Source organism: Coptis chinensis, chromosome 4 (genome assembly GCF_015680905.1).
Source record: "Coptis chinensis isolate HL-2020 chromosome 4, ASM1568090v1, whole genome shotgun sequence".
Lineage (NCBI taxonomy): Eukaryota > Viridiplantae > Streptophyta > Magnoliopsida > Ranunculales > Ranunculaceae > Coptis > Coptis chinensis.
In genome coordinates, this window is record NC_141459.1 from 86,645,195 (window position 1) to 86,651,873 (window position 6,679).

Genomic DNA, 6,679 nt, shown 5'->3' on the forward strand with positions numbered 1-6,679 from the left:
AAGCTCCCTCGCTAAAGAAGCCGCACTCAAGGAAATGATTGCATCTCGAACATCCTCCCGGGGAAGGTTGCAAGGCAAAATAGTACCATTTGGTAAATATGTAGGTATATCTTTCATGGAGTGAACAGCAATATCAATATCACTATTTAAAAGTGCCTCATCTATTTCTTTCGTAAAAAGTCCTTTACCACCTATATCTGCAAGGGGCTAATCTAAGATTTTGTCACCAGTTGTTTTTATTATTACAATATCCATGGCCCCTTCTTCAACCAATTCTGAATGCAAAGCAATGAGCTTTGCTCGTGTTTCGTAAGCCTGCGCAATTGCAAGTGGCCGGGCTGTCCTACATAAGGAACAAAATGAATTCACCCAAGATGCATATGCAGTGTAAATCGACCAAATGCCCAAAAACAATAAGTAGCTAAAATATTTACAACAATAAGTGTAAATGGACTGACACCAAAAGCAATAATTGCTAGGAAAAAAATGAGCACATTCAGTAAAAAAGAAAGGAGTTACACCACTACCTGATAAGTAAAATTACTCAGAAAAACATGAAGACGAAGGTGCTACAATAAAATTCCAGAGTGCTAAAACACATCATAACAAAAATGTGTCGTGTATTCGAATTTGTTGGAAACAACTTAATGTACAACCTTTCCGATTCTTGAGCTTATCATTCCACACCAAAATAACTAAACAAAGAAGTCGTTCGAGTAGAACAAATCCATTACTACAATCACCATCAACCGCAATTGATATATCAATATCAAAAGGAAAGGGTTTTGGATCATCTACAACAAATGAGATTTTAGAGTAAAGCTCAGATTTGAGAGTGGAGACTGGTGCACAGAGAGGAAAGAGTGGGGTTCAATTGATTAAAAGAAACCATAACACTCATGGATGCCAACTAAAACTTTGGCATATGCTTGATGTTGCTGCCAATATGAGTTGCATACTGCATAAGTAGAACTACTTATCGTTTCCCCAGCCATGCCCCATGAAACCCCATCAACAGCCACTATACCAAAATAGGACATTCCTAACGGTCAGAAACCGTTACTAAAAATATTTGTAACGGTTTTTTTGCGTCACAGTTTTGGCGTTTCTAATGCGTTATTAATATTCGTAACGGTTTAAAACCGTTACATAAATATTTATTGTAACGGTTTTTTCGGTAACTAAAAATATTTGCTAACGGTTTTATTTGTTTAATTATGTTACTCTTTTCTAACATTAGTAACGCTTTTATAGAGTTCGTAACGCTTTTTGACCGTTACTCTTTTTTAACAACAGTAACGGTTTTATAGTATTAGTAACGCTTTTTTGTGTTACTCTTTTCCAACAACAGTAACGGTTTTAGAAAGTCAGTAACGTTTACTGATGTAATTGATTTATAGAATTTGTAATATTTTGGTAACGGTTTTGTTGCTTCGTAAGTGTTACTTATTACAAAGCTTAATTACGGTTTTCCACTGTTACAAAACTATTTCATATGTAAAAAAAATAATTTCCCCCAAAATCACTCTTTTTGGGACACTACTAACCTGCATAAAGATGTCCCCACTTATTGGGTATTCTACAATCATCCATAACATAAACAAGAAATCTCACAAGTACATCTAATCACATAATCTTTTATTAAAATAACATCACCAAAACATCTTTTCATAAATAGGACTTGTTACGAATGAAATATACATTGTTTTCCAAATCAATGGGACTTGTCCCTAAACTCAAGCTCTCACGTCATTTGTACAAAACTCCCACTTTCAATAGTTGCAAGCATCAGGGGATGACTTTGGAATGGTATCATCAGAAAAGTCCTGTTCATCATATACACCAATAGAAATAAATAAAAAGGAGTCGGGCAGTAGAAAACAAATATGTATAGATATATACTTATATCATTATATCTTATTCTTAAGTAGTAGCTCCTTATACTTAAACTACAAAATTCAGAAAAGAGAGTATGGTAATAGACTAGTAGTAATAGAAGCATAGTATTGAAAGTTTATGTAACGCCCCAAAACCCTATAACCTTGTCAGACACCTTGACGAAAGACATAAAAATTTCGGCAAAATCTCCTTTGTATTTTCAATATTTCATAGACATAAATCCCGTCATAACCTGAAAATCAAATAATATACTTTCATAACATATATTAAAACCTCAGACCTCGGTCGTAAACCTAACTACTCAAATATATATTGATTCGTAGAACCAGCTATTTAACCATCTCGACCAATGCCAATTAAGTCAAATAACTAATCCTCGAATCAAAAGGACGTTATATACACTAGTATACTGCATTGCAGTGGGGGCATGAGCGGAGCGGGAAAGATTTTTTTTTAGGGGGGGGGGATTTCAAGAATATAAAATGTCCATCTTACTTAGGCTTAAACGGTTTTTATGCTTTCATACATAGTTTGACTGGATGGGATTGGAATATCAATAAACTACAAAGAAATCATGAACATACCTTAAGGGGTTATGACTTATGACGTCCGACGTCAAGGTCACTTTTTCGATTATCGGCGGTGACATTATTTTCTTTACAAAAATGCACTCATGGCTGAAAGAGACAAAGACATAATACTGAGACCTCTATAAGCATGTGCCCCGGTGCTCAAGGTCCTTGACGACAATTGGACAAACTTCCAATTGACTCCCCATTTCAACAGCCCAGCTTGCACCATTTTCCTTGCCCTGATCTTCAAATAACTCCAAGTTTTTTTTGTCAATAGCCTGCAGAGATTGTTGTTTTCAGATTTGGAGTTGATACGTAGTTAATAAATTACATTCCACCTAGGTGGGAAAAAAAGAAGAATGCTTCTTTAGACAGACAACAACTTACATCTCGATAGATATACACACCGCTTTAACTTCTCAGCTCGGTTAGTAACACTTCTTAGAAACAGTATGTGCTTTATGGTTTGATCCAACAAAGAATCAATGCTACATTGTTTCATCACAGAAGAAAAAATGTGAATTACTTGAAAGCAAAAGGCAGAAAAGTCGGTAAAACCACAGCAGAGAACAGAGGATATACTACTATAAAACAAGTATACACCTTTCCACCATTTGGGACAAGCTCTCGTAGCTCCTTAACTCGATCTTGGATCAACTGTCTGTCCCTCGGTCTTGGCTTTTGAACATCACTATTCCTGGCCTTCTTTTGGCCAATGTGACATGGCTTGGTATCCTTCCTAGATAGAATACACCCAAAACCCATTTCTTGTTCTTCGGCAATCAAATTAGCTCTCGATCTTTTCAGTGAAGATTTAGATGGACACTTTGTAAGATCTTTCCCCTGTCTAGAAACAAAACCAGTTCTTACTGAGCTCCATGGACCTGAATCATTTTCTCCTAACCGATCAGATCCGATTGACTCTGCTGCGTTTGGCAAGAAGCAAAGAATCATTCCGAGGAGCTTGTAGGTGATCTGATACTATTGGATCTAACTGATGCAATATCCCCAAAAGCATCACACATATATGAAACCATTGCATCCAATAGATTATCTGCATCTCCTTTTTTCAAAATAAATCCATTGGATACCCCAGCTGATGGCTCCCTACTTCCAGTGAAATCTGTATTGTAAATTGAGCTGCTACGCACATCATCACCTGAGCCATTTGGGATCCACAGATAATCATTGCAACTTTGCTGGAGAGATGGACCAAGTGCTCTGTGTAACTCGCACTCTGTGCAACTACAATGCCAGCTGTTGAAGTTCCCACTGATCTGAAAATACAAGAATTGAGAGTGATTGTGAAGTGAATAACTCGCAATTAACACCTTTCAATTCAACTTGACAAACGAATCGGAAGCTGGCTCAAAAAGCAAATAAAGTATAAATGATAGGAAAGTATATTGTCAACAAAACTACAATGTGGATTACAAATTTCTATCGAATGAAAGTAGCCTAAAAACCCAAAATCAGCCTCTATATACACAAACCGACCAATACCCAAAACTGTATGTAAAGAACATATTGGATTCTAAATTAGACGCCAACTCGATACATTGTCAAACTAGACAAACTCACAGTTCAATCATTTCGTTCTAGGTAGTCCAAATAAGCTTTACGTTTTCATGACACCTGTTTATCACAATTTTCCTTTTTTGAAGGTAGAAATCCGATTTCCTACCAAGCAAAAATAGGCTAAAAAAAATCTCCCACTGGACTTACACAGAAACATTAATAGGAGTGGTCGAAATGAGTAGTGGTAACGCAAACTCGGTGTTCTATGCTAATTCGTACCACCCGATTCAATCAGGAAGCATAGACGGAACGGACATTCTTCCTCATGATAACGCCGTTTATAGAGCTCTTCTCTGTTCTTCAGCTGGCCTATATGACCCCTTTGGAGATGCAAACCTCATTGGTGATCCTTACTCTACTTTGTTTCTTGGTTGTCTTTCTCGCCTCACTAATGAACACACCCTTCACAAGGCAATGGGTAAGTACGGGAAGGTGAAGAACTTGCGTTTGGTTCGACATATTGTAACTGGTGCATCATGTGGTTATGCTTTTGTGGAGTTTCAATCTCAAAGAGAGATGCGACGTGCATATCAGGACGTTCACCATTCCATCATTGATGACATTGAAATCATTGTGGATTATAACCGGCAGCAACTGATGCCGGGCTGGATTCCTCAAAGGTTAGGAGGTGGCCTTGGTGGTAAGAAAGAGTCAGGCCAGCTTCGTTTTGGAGGACGAGAGAGACCATTTCGAGCACCACTGCGGCCAATTCCTTATGATGATCTGAAAAGGCTTGGTATTTCCCCTCCCCCAGAAGGACGGTATCTAACACATTTTGAGGACCCTTCACCTCCTCGAAGACCAAGAAGCTCTGTGGATAAGGACGAGCATTCACACTTGCACAAGCGCCACAAACATAGTAGACACTCCAGTCGACATGAAGGAAGAAGATCAAGCAGCAAGGATCATCTTTCAGACTAGGTACAAGAAGTCTTGCTAGGGAGAAGCAAGGACATGACATATTAACACTAGTGCAAATTTTTATATCCTTTCTGTTTCATGTCCTCTCAACTGTACCTTAGATATTGTGAAAATAGAACAAAAGTGTACTGAATGGAGGAAGGAGAAAATAATTGAACACTTGGCTTAGGCAGTACTTAAACGCCATATTTTGGGTTGATTTGAATGTGATGCGCCATATTTTTTCAAAAAAAAAAAAAAAATAGGCTAAAAACCTAAAATCAGCATGCATATTTATAACGACCAATACCCAAAATTGTACCTAAAGGAGCCTCCCGCCTTGAACGCATTTGAACAAGCTTTCTAATAGGTTAACAACTTGGTAAATATCATATCGAAAACGTATCTATACCAAGCCAATGCCATTGTAACACACTAAGAATTCTAAAGTGAACATAGGCAGTTAGAGGATTAACTTTGTCACTGATGTTTTCAATGCAAAGACTAAGTGCTCGTAAGTAGTTGAAACAAGTATTAAATTTAAAATCGACTTCATAAAATTACAATAACATGATTGAAATAGGATCAGGTTTGACCTATTTTGGTATTGGAAGGATTAAACGTGAACTGATTCCAAACACTACGACATTATTAGCACAGAATGCAAGTCAAAAACAAAAGAGAACAAGAATGAAACAGGACATCCCCCAAAAACACAGTTCTTAGCAACACAATCCATCATTCACCATAGTCAAGCATAACATCAAATGAAGTAATTGAAAGAAATATAGGCGCCATTCCAAACATGCAAACTTAAAGTGGGATATACTCAAACAGTTGATGGAATTTATATTGAGTTAAAAGACTAGAGACCAAACACAATTCAGGAATGGGGATCACACAAATTCAATACCGAATTTCATAATCTGAAGACAGAAATATAATTAAAAAATAAAAAACGAGCATAACTAGAAGCAGAAAATCTGCCCATTTTCAAAAAAGACCACCAAAGTACTAGAATTAATAGAAAAAACATAAATATAAAAAAAAAAACCGTACCTTTTCGCAAAACCAGGAGTTATAATCTTGAACAAAAGAAAAATATACCAAAACTTCGTACCTTTAACAAATGACAAGCTTAAGACCTACACGGACCTTTGTCCTCCAGGGAATGATTTGGTGCATAATTTTCAAACAAAATAGGAGTGTCTAAGCTGCATGGTTGATCCTTTATCTTGATCACCGCAATGAGATAAACCAATAAGAACTTCCGCATTCGACCGATGAATATCAACTATCAACCTCAAAAGAACATAAAATAAAGAACATGTACTTTCGCCACAACATAGACGAAGAAGCTAGTTTAGGAATAAAAGTGACCAAGTCTTTGCCTTTCTTTTAAAAACTTCAATAGATTACCAACAACATTTAAGATTATTGACTTGAGACCTAATGCATGTTTAAAGATAACACATGTGTAAAGCTTAGAAAGTGAAAATTGTGAGTTAGTAAATCAACCAAAGGGTGTACTGATTAGTTCTATAATGCAACCTAAAGTCCTTTTGGGTTCCAACCTTAGCAATCTATCGTTTAGTTCAGTTGCAATGTCCAAGTCTGAGTTCCATAATACAACCTAAAGTCCTTTTCGGTTATAAACAAAGTATCGTCTAGTTCAGTTGCAATGTCCAAGTACAAGCATACTTCAATTTCACAAACAAAAGCTAGTACAT

The 6,679-nt window shown here is 36.7% G+C and overlaps 1 pseudogene across 1 annotated transcript; it reads left to right on the forward strand.

Moving 5' to 3' along the window:
- Positions 1 to 4,122: 4,122 nt before the first annotated feature.
- On the forward strand, positions 4,123 to 5,167 carry LOC147505360 (U11/U12 small nuclear ribonucleoprotein 35 kDa protein pseudogene; annotated as a pseudogene). The gene has a single exon (XR_015193298.1). The product of XR_015193298.1 is annotated as a U11/U12 small nuclear ribonucleoprotein 35 kDa protein pseudogene (transcript).
- The last annotated feature ends 1,512 nt before the right edge of the window (positions 5,168 to 6,679 follow it).